At 37.4% G+C, this 16,434-nt stretch overlaps 1 protein-coding gene across 3 annotated transcripts in view; it reads right to left on the reverse strand.

Annotated features, from left to right (window-relative positions):
• R3HCC1L (R3H domain and coiled-coil containing 1 like) overlaps nt 1-16,434 on the reverse strand; it is a 106,662-nt gene that overhangs the window by 74,779 nt on the left and 15,449 nt on the right. For 2 of the 3 annotated variants that reach the window (XM_030808735.1, XM_030808743.1), the window contains exon 2: nt 4,894-4,998. The exons of the other annotated variant lie outside the window; for it this stretch is intronic. The gene's annotated coding sequence lies outside the window, so the exon portion shown is untranslated. The remainder of the gene's footprint in view (nt 1-4,893; nt 4,999-16,434) is intronic. 3 annotated transcript variants of the gene reach the window in all.

Genomic DNA, 16,434 nt, shown 5'->3' on the forward strand with positions numbered 1-16,434 from the left:
ATGTTAGCACCTATTATTGACCACCTCAAAAGGCAGTCAGATAAAAGCTTTAATATACTGAACAATGGCAATATAATATGTAATAGAAAGGTAGAGAGAAAAGTTTGCTTCCTACTCTGCATATGTAACTGGTGGTAGGGGGCAGGGAGAGAAGAAAAACACTCCCTCTTAAAACTTCTTTCCCTCATTACACATCTGGAGGTTGGTCTGTTTCTACAGTTATTTGAAATTAGTTCCTCTCTTGGGTCTATTCTGGGTTTAACTGACATCCTATAGTTGACAATAAAGGAGCTCAAATGGATAAAGCTTTGGGGGCTTTACCTCAACCTTGACATGTATTAAACTTGATTTTTTTTCCTCTTTAAGATTCACAGAGGAAAGCTAATAAACTACTGGGTAAATTTTGAAAGTAGAAGCCACCAGACTCAATCTCAGCTAAGTGTCATATATGTTATCTCATTTGATCCCAACTACAATACTAAGAGGTAGCTATTATTATCCCAACTTTACAGATGAAAAATCTGAAACTTAGGTTACTTAAGATTACACAGTTTCCAAGTGTTGGATAGGATTTCAAAGTCCCTGGATTGGATTTAAAAGTCCCTGCATCTAACCACTACACTAGACTAAAACACATACCTTCTAAAAATTATGTTGGGGTAAAAATGCATAGCCCAGAATACTAGTCTGGCTACAGCCAAAGGTTCATTGTAGCAAAGCTATTTATTTTGTATGTATGCTTGTAAAAATGCATAGCACAGAATAGTTTAATTTTTAAAATACCAAATCACAACAACAACAAAAATGAATAATTATAAATGGGGTAGAGTCTGTCTGTTAGAGACATAGCTACAGCTCTGTATCTATCACCTCCCTCCTTGGAGCTATACCAGCAAGTGTGAAATGTGCCTGGTGAGAAACTGAGAAACCAAAAGCAAGTTTCAGGCAAAGAAAACATTAGCAAGTTAATAAATTTAAGAGTTTCTCTTCTATGCAGTTTCAAAGTTTATTAATTAGTTTCAAGAATAACAAATAATTACAATACAGTAACATCTTCAAAGCAACGTCACTTTAAGGAACAGAATGCCTGTACACAGGGCTACAGAAGGCTTTCAAGAAGAATCATATCCTGAGCAAACATGGCTCAGGTATTTAAACTGAATTCTTATCTAGTATTCTTATGATACAAAGAGAAAGATAATTGTTAAAGATGGGTAAAAGCTAACAATAGGCAATGGCATTTTTTTTTTTTTTTTAACCATCAAATACTCATTAAGTGCACATATTGTATTGACATCACTGCTGGGGTAGTAGAAATTATAAAGTAGGGGTCAGGCACGGTGGCTCACGCCTGTAATCCCAGCACTTTGGGAGGCTGAGGTGGGCAGATCAGGAGGTCAGGAGATCGAGACCATCCTGGCTAACACGGTGAAACCCCATTTCTACTAAAAATACAAAAAATTAGCCGGGCGTGGTGGCACGCACCTGTAGTCCCAGCTACTTGGGAGGCTGAGGCAGGAGAATCGCTTGAACTTGGGGGGCAGAAGTTGCAGTGAGCCGAGAGAGTAAAAATGAAGCTTCCCCTTAAGATGTCTCTACCTAATTGGAAAGATTGTTTTAATGTTGTTTTAAGGGAATATATGTCTCTAACTACCAAATAAAGAGAAATGCAGTAAATGATAGAAACCAGAGGAGAAAAATATCACCAAGGGCTTGGAATGGGTGAGGAAAATGTCATAAAGTGGGTAGAACTGAGGCTAGGCCTTTAGAAGCAGATTTAGAAGTTCAGACACAGAACTGAGGGGAGATATTACAAGTGGAAAGAATAGACTCAACATGTGAAGAGGCAAAAAGTCAGAGTGTTATTTTGGAGACTTATAGAAACTGGTTGTCTTAGTTCCTGCTGCTATAACAAAGTACCACAGACTGGGTGGCTTAAAAACAAAAATTTCTCACAATTCTAATAGCTAGAAGTCCAAGATCAGGGTGCCAGCATGGCCTGGTTCTGGAGCAGGCCCTCTTCCAGGTTGCAGTAGGTTGATTTCCCATTGTATTCTCAAACAGCAGAAACAGAGCAAGCTAGCTCCCTGGTTTCTTCTTGGTTGGTTTGTTTGATTTTTGAGACTGAGTTTTCACTCGTTGCCCAGACTGCAGTGCAATGGTGCAATCTTAGCTCACTGCAACCTCCACCTCCGGGTTCAAGTGATTCTCCTGCCTCAGCTTCCCAAGCAGCTGGGATTACAGGCATGTGCCACCATGCCAGCTAATTTTTTGTATTTAGTAGAGATGGGGTTTCACCATGTCAGTCAGGCTGGTTTCGAACTCCTGACCTCAGGTAAGCCACCCGCCTTGGCCTCCCAAAGTGCTGGGATTACAGGCGTGAGCCACCTCACCTGGTCCCTGGCTTCTTCCTATAGGGGAAGCCATGTCATGCATGAGGGCTCCACCTTCATGACTAAATTACATCCTGAAGGCCCCACCTCCAACACCATCACATTGGGGACCAGATTTCAACATATGAGTTTAGGGGGAACACAAACATTCAGTCCCCAATATTAGTCTGGCTACAGCCAAAGGTTCATTGTAGCAAAGCTATTTACTTTGTGTAACTATTCTCATACTGAAAGAAAGAATTGAACCATAACTTGCCCACATTAAATTCTACTCCACAATCCAAATAATATCCAGAAATTCTTGTCTTTGATGTCTGACAATGCTTGCTATAGAAACAGTAACAGCGGATAGCATACACATCAAATCAATCAAATAAATAAATAACAAGATGTACATTTGTCTGAGATAAAGGCCTAGCCATTGTGGATCTAGATATGGTAACTGGCCTTACTACTACTATAATAATTCCTGGAAAAGATAAACCCTATCCCCATTACCCTTACCTTTATAGTTTCATTTCCTGGTATGATGTGATATTTCTAGTCTCCTCAAAAATTTTAATTCCATCCAACCCATACTTTCATCAATAGAACATAGAACCTTACAGGGTTTTTTGTTGTTTGATTTTTTGAGACAGAGTCTCATTCTGTTGCCCAGGCTGGAAGTGCACTGGTGCAATCTCAGCTCACTGCAACATCCACCTGCCTGGCTCAAGCAATTCTCATGCCTCAGCCTCCAGAATAGCTGGGATTACAGGCGTATACCACCATGCCCAGCTAATATTTTATATTTATAGTAGAGATAGGGTTTCCCTGTGTTGGCCAGGCTGGTCTCGAACTCCTGGCCTCAAGTGATCTGCCCACCTGGGCCTCCCAAAGTGCTGGGATTAAGGGGGTGAGCTGCCATGCCCAGGCAACCTTACAGTTTTGATGACAGAATCAATAATACCTTGAAAGGAAAGGTGAAATACACTATTTCCACCCCACCTTCTAGCTGTTTATTTCACAGCTGTATTAGCAGAACCCAACAACTAAAACACCTTCCATTCAAATTGCCCACAAAACTTAGAAACTGCTCTGCTCTTCTCTCACTTCTTCCCCTCCCCACCTCCTCTAACTTACACACAACCACCTCACTCTGCTGTCTATCTTCCCCAACTGCTGCCCAACAATTCACAGGCTGTCACAGATTGTCAGCACTGCGTTTGGGGACTTGAGAAGTACTCCTGTGGGACAGCACAGTGTGTTAGTACAGCATTTTCCCAGACACAATGTCACTCTTTATAGCCAGCTGCAAATTAGTTTCTTCTTAAAAAAAAAAATAATAATAATACTCCTAATAAGACAGGTACAAGGAGATTTCAAATAACCAAGATTAAAACTCACTTTGATTTGCTCTGAGATATAGGCCTTTTCAGTCATTCACAATGAAATCCTATGCTTCTACTCACATGAACCATGCAAAACATCCAGAAATACCTAAGATAGTTTTCTGATGCTGACAAAAGCAAGAAGACTAAGAAAAAACAAATCTAAGGATAATCTTGTTCCTCTCTTTTTTCTGTGCCTATAGTTCCTCATCCCTGGATTCTATTTGAGACTAATTTGTTTGAACTCAGCTCTCAACATCAACATTTATTTCTCACTGTGTTTAGCTGCACAAAACTATTTAAGAGAAAACTCAGCAAATCACCATTATCATGTCATAGTTTCCATCCAATTTTTGCAATGTGCGTCAGCAGCACACGAGTATATTTATCTTCTGACGGTTGCTGTGACCAACCCTGTGGTTACCCCTAAAGCTATCACCCTACGCATCAACTGGCCCATCATCACTGGCTACACAAGGAGAGTCAGAAGCTGGAATATACTCAAAAGATCATCAGAGGATGTGAGTAAGAAAACCTCTCACAAAACAGCAGGTCATATCAACTTACTAAATCTTCCTTGAAAAAAAATTTTTTTTAACTGACAACAAATACTTACAGGGTAATATTTAAAAGTTAAAATCAGTTATCTTTTTTCATTTCTAAGTTATTTAATAACATTATTCATTCTGTTTTATAATACTTTACTATTTAAATGACCATCTATTCTTCCTGAATCAGTTAATCAAACCCTTAAAATAACACTGCATCTTTGCTGCTCACTATATGAATTATAGGGAAGCCAGGACCTGACAAGGATGTTAACTCTCAGCTGTTACAGTGGAAAGAGAGACAGAGCAAAGCTAGTGATCCAACTCTGAAAATGAATACCAATATTTAAACAGCCCCTGTTCTCCTCTCTACTACAAACAATAAAATTAAGACAGATAGTAAATAGAAGTAAGAAAATCTTCAAAAGACCCTACACCTTTCAGGAAACTGCCATTTTCAAACTTGTTTTACATGACAGTTACAAAATAAAATGACACTGAAGAAACAAAATACAAGCAAACAAATCTTTAGAGTAAACAGACAGTATTTCTATAAAATATGCATAAGTAAAGGCAACTTACCATATAAGTAACATTTATTTTCTAAGTAATAAAACTCTACAGCATGCAGATAGACTGTCTCTGAAGGCAAACTGTGTAAAAGTTCCTTTCTGAGAGCAGCCTCACCTGAAAAATAGTAATAATAAGTTATTTTTATAAAAATATACAGTTATTTCTTTGACACCTGTCTAGGCACTTAACTTCCATTGTCTCACTTTGTAAGTCTAAAAGTTTAACACAGTGATCTGCCATAGAGTGTGCAACGAAGACACGCATACAAAAGTACTTTTTAGAAGCTCATCAATGAAATGAAATAAGGAAATGCCATCTTCTGTCATTCTCAGACCTGAGGACAGGAAAGTCTACTAACTGTCAACAAAAAAAAGAGATAAGACACAAAATAATAAAAATTATAAAAAGAGGCCAGGCGTGGTGGCTCATACCTGTAATCCCAGCACTTTGGGAAGCCGAGGCAGGCAGACCACTTGAGCTCAGGATTTCAACACCAGCCTGGACAACACGGCAAAACTCCGTCTCTACAAAAAATATAAAAATCAGCCAAGCATGGTAGCATGCACCTGTACTCCCAGCTACTCAAGAGGCTGAGGTGGGAACACTGCTTGAGCCCAGCAGGTCGAGGCTGCAGTAAGCTGTGATGGCACCACTGCACTCCAACCTGGGTGACAGAACGAGATCCTATCTCAAACACACACACGCAAACACACACACACACACATGCACACAAACACACACGTGACAGAACGAGATCCTATCTCAAACATACACACACACACACACAAACAGATGTTCAACTTCTAGTCATTACTACAGTTTCAATACATGGGATAGCTTACGAAACATGGTGGATACTCAGTAAGTATATGCTGGCCAGCTGAATGGTAGATGGATAAAAAATAAAACTCATCAGTTAGCAAAGAAATGCAATATAAACATATTTTGTTTTGCTATCAAACTGGCAAATATTTAAAAAGAGCAATAAGGTTCTGTTTTGCTGAATGTCAACAGGATAGGGCTCAAACACAGTGTTAGTGGAGGCATACATTTTATTAATATGGAAAGCTGTTAACAATATGTTTCAGAAACTTTTATGTGTCAAAAGACCTTTGATGAGGCAATTCTCCTCTGATAAATTTATCATAAGGAAGTAACTAGACTTCTACAAGGATATGTACTTATTCCAGAACTGTTTAATAGTGAAAAATTTTAAGTAACTTTAATGTCCACCCATATCAGCCAGGTTAAATAAATTATGGTACATCCACACTGTAGAAAATTATGCAGACATACAAAAGAAAGATCTACAAGACATATTATTGAGCTGAAAAAAAAATGGAGAATTTATCAAGGAGTTAAATATGAAGAAAACTTTAAAACATTCCTGAAAGACACAAAAGTAGATCTGAACAAATGGAAAGATATTCTTTGTTCTTGGACAGAAATCTCAGCACAAAGCAACAGCATTAAAAAGTCAGTTTTCCATGTTAATTTATAAATTTAACATAACCCCAATAAAAATACCTGCAAGCTTTTTTATTGAGACAGAAAAGCTGATACTAAAGTTCAACAGAAAAATAAACATGCAAGAATAGTCAGGAAAACACTAAAAATTTAAAAAGCTAGCCCTTGATATGCTACTAAGCGTCTATAATTGAAACAGTGTGATAATAGTACAGAAATAGAGAGTCCAGAAGTAAACCAAATGGAAATTTCATATATGATAAGGGTAGCATATCAAAGAACACTGGGGTAAAACTGGTCTTTTTATTCATTTTTAAAGAAACCGTACCTCCAAATGGATCAAGGATCCAAATTAACAACTAAAACCACAGAAGTACTAGAAGAAAACACAGGTGAATTATATACCATAGGTCCAAGGAAAGCCTCTAAATTTAATCCAAAATTCAGATAAAACAAAAAACTCCAAAACTGGACTACATAAAGGTCTAAACATTCATACCTACACACAAACACTACAAACTGAGAGAAAATATTTGTAGTCCCAGCTACTCGGAGAGGCTGAGGCAGGAGAATGGTGTGAACCCGGGAGGCGGAGCTTGCAGTGAGCCGAGACTGCGCCACTGCACTCCAGCCTGGGTGACAGAGCGAGACTCCATCTCCAAAAAAAAAAAAAAAAAAAAAAGAAAATATTTGTAACATACATCACCAGTAAAGAGCTAATATTCCTAATATATTAAAAACTCCTAACAATTGAGAAAGGGGAGGGGACCAAAAACCTGATGGAAAAATGAAGATAAATTTCACACAAAAAGATATAAAAATGACCCTTAAACATATGAAAAGATGTTCAACTTCACTAACAACAAGAGAAACAAACATTAAAACTATAATGAGATACTATTTCTTACCTATCAAGTTAGCAAAAATTAAAAAGTATGCCAACACACTCTGATGATGAGGTTGTGGGGAAACTAACCCTCTCATACCCTGCTGATGGGAATTCAAATTCATACAACCTCTGCAGACAGGGATTTAGCAATATTTAAGAAAACTACATATGCTTTTAACTTTTGGCCCAACCATTCCATTTTGAAAATTTACCCAAAAATACACCTCCAACATACCAAAATACATATGGACAAAGTTGCAGCACTTTTCGTAAATTCAAAATATTAGAAACAGCATAAGAGTACAAAAGAGTATCTATAGTATGTTACCTTTTGTGTAAGAATGAAAGAAAAATAAGAAAATATGCATCTATCTCCTCAATCCTGAGGGGGAAAAAACACATGAAGGATAACTGGGAGAATCATGAGACTGGTAACCTACAGAGGTCAGGTTAGAGTGAGAAGGACAGAAGGAATGGGTGACAGTGCCCTGAGTATAAACATTTTTGTAGAGTTCTGACTTTTGGAAGCATGTTGATGTTTCACATACTGAAGAATAAATAAGATCAATTAGGATCAAGTGAAAAAGACAGAATACAAATAGAAATAAATGAAGTACACTGTATTTCAAATGAGTAACATAACCCCAGGGAAAAGGGAAAGAATGTTAGAGAAGGAAAATTAATCCAAGTAACTTTTGAACACGGTTTTTATATCAGCACATTCTAATAGAAATATAACAGAGCCACGTATGTAATTTAATATTTTCTAGTAGCCACATTAAAGTGAAATTAATTTTATTAATATATTTTATCTAATACACTTAAAATATTTCAACACATAATCAACATAAACTATTATTAAAATATCAGTGAGATATTTCATATTTATTTTGTAGTAAGATTTCAGATCCAATGTACATTTTACACTTGTAACACATCTCTATTCATGTGGCTAGTAGCTACCCTATTATTACACAGCACAGATTTAGACTACCTGCCCTTAGGCTAAAGGAAAAACACTATAAACAAACATTGAATTCTACTTACGAGGTGTCTTTTAAATGGTGGTATGAGTTAACAATTCTTAAACTATTTTCTTATATTCTAGAGTTGAACCACTAAGCAAAAATATAAGTAATAGGGCCAGGTTTCTCATTGTTGGAAAACAGAACTATAAATACGGAATGAGGAAAGGAAAGAATAAACCCTATAGTGTTGGGTCAGAATCTGAGGTATCTGTATAAACTCACTGCTTTTAATAAAGATGTACTAGTGTGTGCACACATACAAACACACACACCTCCTCTTCTCACATATACCTATTTCCTAGATGTCAGCTGAGAAGGCCTAGAAGCAATAACAGTCGCAACCAGGACATCTACAGTCCAGACTGTGGCTTTTAAAGTCATTATTAGAAGGAACCAGGGCTCTGAGAAGAAATTCCTTATTCCAAGGCTGGGGCTGGGAACATGCAAGATGAGCCTAGAATATATGCTCAAAGAATGACAGGGGCATGTCGAAAGAATTGAAGGGGCTCCCACTGGCCAAGTCAGGGACAGTGTCAAAATAAATAAAGTACTATTATAAATAAGCATAGAAGGAATAATGGAATTAGAATATCACCAATTAAGAACCATTACGAAAATTAGGCAGAAATCACCAATGGATACTAAAATTAGCAAAAGTTCAAGGAGTAACAAGATGTTTACAACAAATGGATACTAAAATTAGTGAAAGTTCAAACAGTGACAGGATATTTACCAAGTATCTATGTATTTTTACACAAAATACTTTAAAATTACAAAGGGACTGTGAACGTGAATACAAAGAGAATATAATGCCACTAAGCTATACACTTAAAAATGGTTAAACATAAAAATAAATGATGCATATTTTACCACAAAAAAATTACAAAAGGAAAAACAGTAACAATCAAGTGATCCAAAATCATATTACCAGTATTTGAACATCTTGTGCCTCCTGAGGTGATGCAAAAGCATAACAATACTTTGTGGTACTCCTGCCAAAAATGAATAACCTTAATTCAATCATGAGAAAACATCAGATAAACCCAAACTGTACATGTTCTACAAAATAACTGTCTTGCACTCTTCAGAAATATCAATGTCGGCTGGATGCAGTGGCTCACACCTGTAATCCCAACACTTTTTGGAAGGCCAAGGCAAGAGGATCACTTGAGCCCAGGAGTTTGAGACCAGCCTGGGCAACACAGGGAGAATCTGTCTCTACAAAAAATAAAAAATTAGCCAGGTGTGCTGGTGTGTGCCTGTAGTGCCAGCTACTCAGGAGGCTCAGGCAGGAGGACTGCTTGAGCCCAGGAGTTCAAGGCTGCGGTGAGCCATGATCACACCACTGCACTCCAGCCTGGGCAACAGTGAGACCCCCGTCTCCAAAAAAAAAAAAGTCAATGTCATGAAAAAACAGGAACTGCACCAGATTAAAGGAAACTAGAGATATGACAACTGAGTGCACTCATGACCTGAAATTTTCTTTTGCTATAAAGTACAATGGGCCAATGGGTAAAATCTGAATAAGTCTGTAAGTTACATAGTTAATATTAAATCAACGTTAATTTCCTGATTTTAACAACTATACTGTGGCTTATATACAAGAATGTCCTTGTTTTTAGAAAGTGCACACTTAACTATTTAGGTATAAAAGGGAGTAAGTTCTACATTTTACTCTCACGAGAGAGAAATAAGAAAGGGAATGTAGTAAAATGTTAACATTTGGGGTATTTGGGTGAACTCTCTGTACCACTCTTGGAATTTTTCTGTGGTCTGAAATAATGTCAACATAAATTAAACAGAAAAACAAAGATGTCAGTCAGCACAGTGCCTGGCACATAATGTACAATCAAGTAAATGGGAGTTAGATGTTGTTAATGAGAACATAATCTCTAGGATTCTGTGCAAAAAAATTCTCGACTCGAGCCATTTATGGTTGGAAAAAATGGGGGAAGGAACAAAATAATACATATAGTATGCCCCATTTAAACATACATCCACAAATACATAGGCAAATGCATAAACAAAGACTAGAAAAATATATACACTGATCTGTTAATAGTGGGCAGCTCTGGGTAGTGTAATTAAAGTGATTCTTATTTTCTTCTTCATGTTTATCAGCATATTCTAGTTTTCTTATAATACAGATGTAACATTTTTGTGGGTTTTCCAATGATGATTTTTAGAAATTAAAGGACTAGCTCACAATCAAGGAAGGTATGACTATTCCTTTTCTGTAGCAGTGCCCTCTCTGCAGACCTGTGCTTAGTTACTGCATTTGAGCAACATATTCTGTTCCTCTACCTTTCACATATCAGAAGTATAATAATCATGTAATACTATTGTAATATTATTTCACATAAGAATATCCAGTCTTATAGCTGTTTTTGTGTTAAGAGAATGGAATGCACGTACACATATAATTTTGCTTCTCTCCAAAAATTCTACTGAAATAAGTCAATTTGTTTTGTCTTAAAACATAAATCCACAAGGATAGACAGCAGAGAAGAGAAAAAAAGTAACAAAACTTTGGAAGTTATATATTGATGAATGCTCAATGTGTAGCAGAACTTAAAAAGCCAAATTCCAAACGAACAGTAGAGAAAGCTGCCACTCAACCCAATTTACCGTCAGAAATCCTCATGAGAGTCAGGGACTGGCCATACCAACCCTGGAACTGGAAGTGAAATGCCGGGAGGGCACTGGGTGAAAGGAGCGATCCTGAGATCCCCTCCTCCTCTGTGAAAAAAATTTGGGATTATCTCTAAAATGCAGAATAGACCATCTATGGATTAGGGGCTGACTGCAAGTGCAGAGGTCTTTAAAATTGGATGATTAAGCATACTGAACCTAAAATCTATTGCCCCACCCCCATTCCATACACCAGGTCCCAGAAAAATGCCAACTGTTCTATACTGAAAGGTACCCACAAATACCCGGGACAGTGGATAAAAATAAACACAGACCCACACCAAAGCACATCATTGTGAAACTTCAGAACACTGGGGACAAAGCAGAGATCTAACAAGTTTCCAGTGAAAAGATCCAAACGAAAGAAGAGGGTTCACACTGGCTTAAGACTTCTCAAAAGCAACAAAGGATGAGGAGAAAAAAGAAACTATGCCTTCAAAATTCTGAAGAAAAATATTTCCAATCTAGAATTTACACTTACCCAAACTATATTAATCAAATGTGAAAATAGAAACCAAAAATATTTTCAGATATGGAAAGGCTCAAAACATTATCTACCATGTACGCTTTCCTAGAAAGTTCCTAGAATATTGAGAATTTTAAAGTTCTTACAAATTTAGGAAAGACTGAGTGTTCGCAACTATAGTAAAAAGTTGCCAAAGACTACTTATACTCATTCGATTGTAAAAACCACTTACTTTTCTTTTACAAGCCAATCAGTGTTAGCTTAGCCCCTTACTTCTGAAAGTCAGTCAATTTGAAGTTAGGAAGAAAGTCACTACCATAAAATACCCAAGTGCCAACCAATCAACAACGGTCTCACCCACGTAATCATTCCTCTATAGATTATGTTAATCTGCTTCTGCTGCCTCTTAAAATTTTCTAATCCCTGAGCGCCACACTCCCCCAAAACACTATATAAAACTAGCAATTTGCTTTGTTCCAGGACATTGTGCCTGATTAGATATTTTAGATAGTGATGGTCTCATCATCCTTTGACAACAAACAAGGAAACAAACCAAAGGAAAGAAGAGATGAGATATGGAAAACAAGACATCCAACACAAGAGAGAAGTGAAGGAATACTAGCGAATGGGACTCTAGGATGGGAACTGTGCACCAGCAGCAGAAAGCAACCAATCCAGACTGAGGCTATGTGAGAGGGCAGGCATGCTGAAGGCTGTCATCCTCATGCTCTCTGGCATGGTACCATCTTTTGAATCCAACACAACTACTAGAGGATGTGCTCCACCTAAGCAAGAGGTAAATGAAGTCTGAAGAAGATATGACTCCTAACAATATTCGGAGAACCAAATCCAGGAGAGAAAAATCTAAGGATAACAACAAGTGGAAATCACACCAGGAAAACAGCAATGCAGCAGGTTGAGGGAGTAGGCTTCAATAGTGGGACACCGGAAGTCTCTAGAAGAGAAATTTCCAAGAATTAAAAAAAAAAAAAAATTCAAACTGACAGATTACTGTGATTGACCTTGTGGAAAACTGCACCGAGGGGCTATTTAAGACACTGTCAGCAAATAAAATTTCCACAGACATAGTAATGTAAATATAACATTAACTATTAGACTTAACCAAATATTTTAATATAACTAAATTAAGAAGCTAGGTAGAAGCAGTAGTGGAGATGGTATTTAACATCACTAAAACTTTCTCTACCATAATAGAAACTCCAAATATAATGAAAAAAACTGGTAAATCAAAAGATAGCATTGTACATACATTATTTTTAAATACAGAGATATGTTGATGCCAGAAGAAACAGCTTAAGGAGTTGAAAGTAGTTACTTCTAGGGAGAGGACTAGAGAGAGTGGGGAGCGGTGGGACAAAAATGACTCACTATATTTTGTTATAAATCCTTTTTTTTTTCACTATTGGACTTTTTAAAACATGTTTATTTTAAACTCTACATCTATTGATAAAATATTTTAAATTATTTTTAAAAAGCCAAATAGCAACATATAAACTTAATTGTTCATCATTCAAAAACATGTCTAAGGAAAACATTTTCAACCGAAAGGGACAGAATATCCTACAGAAAAAGTTTCCTTTTTGTTAGAAGATCTTTGTATTTCTAATACTGAAAGAACACAAACACACAAAATATAGAAGCTTCAAAAATAAAAAAAATTTAAGCAAATAATTACCAATTGAGTAGACAGTAAAGATTCAGGAATTGTAATACTAGAAAGATTATAGGTCTGACCTTACTTACAAATTCATTAATGATCAGGAGACAGTGCAAATAACACATTTAATTAAATCTGCTCATTTATCTATTTTAGGAAGTATAATTAACAGCAGTGAGACAGAGTAGTAATATAAAAGGACAGAGACAGATTAAAAACATTGGCCAAAAAAACAACCAAATTGGAGAGTATTTCCAAATAGAAGACTGGGTAAAATTACAGGTTTAAAACAACAGAAGAGGGTTATCAGCAGCTTATTTACCATCAATTTTACTTCACATTGTTGTCATATGAAATAATTTTGGCCAACGCTAATGTTAAATGGGGGGATGTATACACACACATGCACATAAACACATACATATGTATATATACAGATAATTTTTTCTTTATGAGAAACTGATAATCCTAATTAAGCAAGGATTCATGAAGAGATTACACCCTAAAAACAACATCCTGTTGATGCAATTTGACAAGAGTGAATTTGTACTCATAGTTCAGTAATTATAAAAACTCTTATCAAGAATAATCAATAATGAATTAAACTGTCCTAAAGACAATTAACTGTTATCTACCCTGTATTCTTCATCTAGCTACACTGGGATTATTCTCACTGTTCCTGCTCTTTATTTGAACAGCCAGGCACTGACCATTCAAAATAAAGTCTACATTTCCCAGCCTCTCCAGCAGCAAGTTGTGGCTATGTGACTAAGTTTGACCAATGGAATATGAGCAAAAGTAGTACACACGGAATTCCCTAATCCAAAATCTATAATGCTACAAAATCTGTCAACATGATGCCACAAGTAAAAAATTCCAAACCTGATCTCATGTGACAGGTTGCAGTCACAATGCAGGCACCCAACACATAGTTTATTCAGTGTCCCCAAGCAAAGAAAGACCCTCCCAGCTCCCAATAGCTGCAATATACATCTGCACACACCAGATTCCTCCACACAAGCATGCCCACAAAGGGAAATAAAATGACACGTGTACATGCTGGATACACCAATGGGAGGCTCCCCACAATGCCTCACATGGGGCTAAGATGTACTGCCTTACTATAACTCACTATGCTCTTTCGCTCTTTCTTCCTTTTTTTTTTTTTTTTTTTTGCTTATTCTCTGCTCTGTAGTATAATGATATGGTTGAAAGTATCAAAAAGGCCTGCATGATATCCACAGAGTAATGCAAACATTCCAAAATGTGAAAACAATGTGAAACCTTTCTCTGGATCTAAGCATACTGGATAAGGGATACTCAACCTGTAACATATAACTTCCAGGAAGTATCCTTAAAGGAAGTGAGATGTGTCCTTCTCTTTCTCCTTCTGATGATTGCAATGTATGTGAAATAGCTGAAGCTAGTAGCTCTCTTAGACCCTAAAGTGTCTTTGGAAAATAATAGAATCTGAGCACAGTGGGGAAACATGACACCATGGCAAACCACGTGAGTCCTAAACTGACTACTTCTGGAATTTCTTACTCGACAGACATGAACTTTTATCAGATTTAAGTCTCTGGTACTTGGTTGCAACTAAATCTAATCCCAATTCACATAACCTCTACACTAACACATGTGCCTTGTTTTCCTTTTTTGTCTGAACAATCTCTCTCTACTCTTTTACTGGCTCCTTTTCTGCCTCCTGCACCCTTACTATGGGTATTCCCTAATTCTTCATCCTTAGTCTTTTCTGTTCTTCTCTAAGGTTTAGGCCAAACAAGTCTTAAAAAACGTATCTCTATGTCTCATCTATTGAGCTCCAATTTTATATTCAACTGCCTATCATTCCACTAGTATGCGACATAATTATATAGGAACATAACTAATTTTTAAAACAAAATAGATAAACAGACAAAGTGGTGGTAGAAACAATAATAGTAGTTGCGGTGGTGGTCATAAATAGCTAATATTTACTGAGCTCTTAGTATTTGCCAGCCATTGCTCTCAGAGCCAATCCTCACAACAATCCTACAAAGTAGAGTATTATCACCATCTCCATTTTACAAATGAGGAAATGAGGCCCAGGCAAATCAAATAAATTGCTCAAGACACAATGCACTAAAGAGATCATTCAAACCTAGGTCCCCAGAACGCAGCCTCTTAACCAGCACACACTAGACTTTCTTCCAAAGTACTATCACACATTCTTCCAGTTCCAAAATGGCAGTGTAGAAGCAAGCTGGCTTCACTCAACTGCCCCACAGAAAACCAAAAACAAATACAAAGTGCTGAGATTATCACCAGCAATATCCCAGAATTCAAAAATGAGGATGAGACAGTTTCAGGGCCACGGAGAAGTGAGAAAATCTAAGCAGGAAAGGAAAATCGAACTTCCATAACCGTGATGCCCCTTTCCCCAACATGTTCAGCACCAAGAATGCAGAAAATTTCCCCCCGACTCACAATCACTACACTGGAAAAAGAGAATAAGGTGAACAACCAGCTTCCCACCATCGTAGGATCTCTGGCAGGAGACCTGTCTCTGCCTCAAATTACAGGAAGTTTTGGGAGTATGTAAAGGAAGAAGTATCCGTGAGGACAGCCAGAGGCAAAGAGGGGAGGGGGGACTACTATTCCCAGCCCTAGAGAAACTGCTCTGTGACTCAGCCAAACGAGATGCCAAATCAAAACAGCTGTTCAGCAGCACCCCGCTGTAGGAGGTTCATTCCACAAGTCACCTGGGCATGAACCCATAGCCAGCCTTCCCACACTACTGGAATATCTCCTGTGGGATGCCCCCCGTGCAGGAGGGGCAGCATACTGATTGGTTACTAGAACCGAGGCAAACCTGGGCTTAAGGTGCCAGCTGGTGCCGAAAAGGAGGCGGCAATCTAGCAGGAAAAAAAGAAAAAGAAAAAGAAAATCAAGAGGTATATTACAAAGAATCATTAAGCGAACACATAATAAAAACCAAAACAAGTAGATCCAAACATGGGAGCTTGAAAAACAGAAAACAAGGCCAAAAGAAAAGACTGGAACAAAGAACTATCCTTCAATGCAAATATACAGATGCACATCCACAAGAAACAACAGCAAACAGGGAACCAAGGCCTCCTCTAACAGCAAAGTGAGGAACCAACTGTCCTTAGCAAGACAGCAATTTGGGAACCCTCCAACCAAGAATTCAAAAATAGCCATTTTAAGGGAATTCGGTGATCACCAAGATAACACAGAAAAGCAATTCAGAAACAGATTGGAGAAATTTAACAAAGAGACTGAAATAGTACAAGAAATCAAATATTGGAACTCAGAAATACATTTGCTGAAC

The sequence above is a fragment of the Nomascus leucogenys genome, chromosome 3, assembly GCF_006542625.1.
Source record: "Nomascus leucogenys isolate Asia chromosome 3, Asia_NLE_v1, whole genome shotgun sequence".
Classification (NCBI taxonomy): domain Eukaryota; kingdom Metazoa; phylum Chordata; class Mammalia; order Primates; family Hylobatidae; genus Nomascus; species Nomascus leucogenys.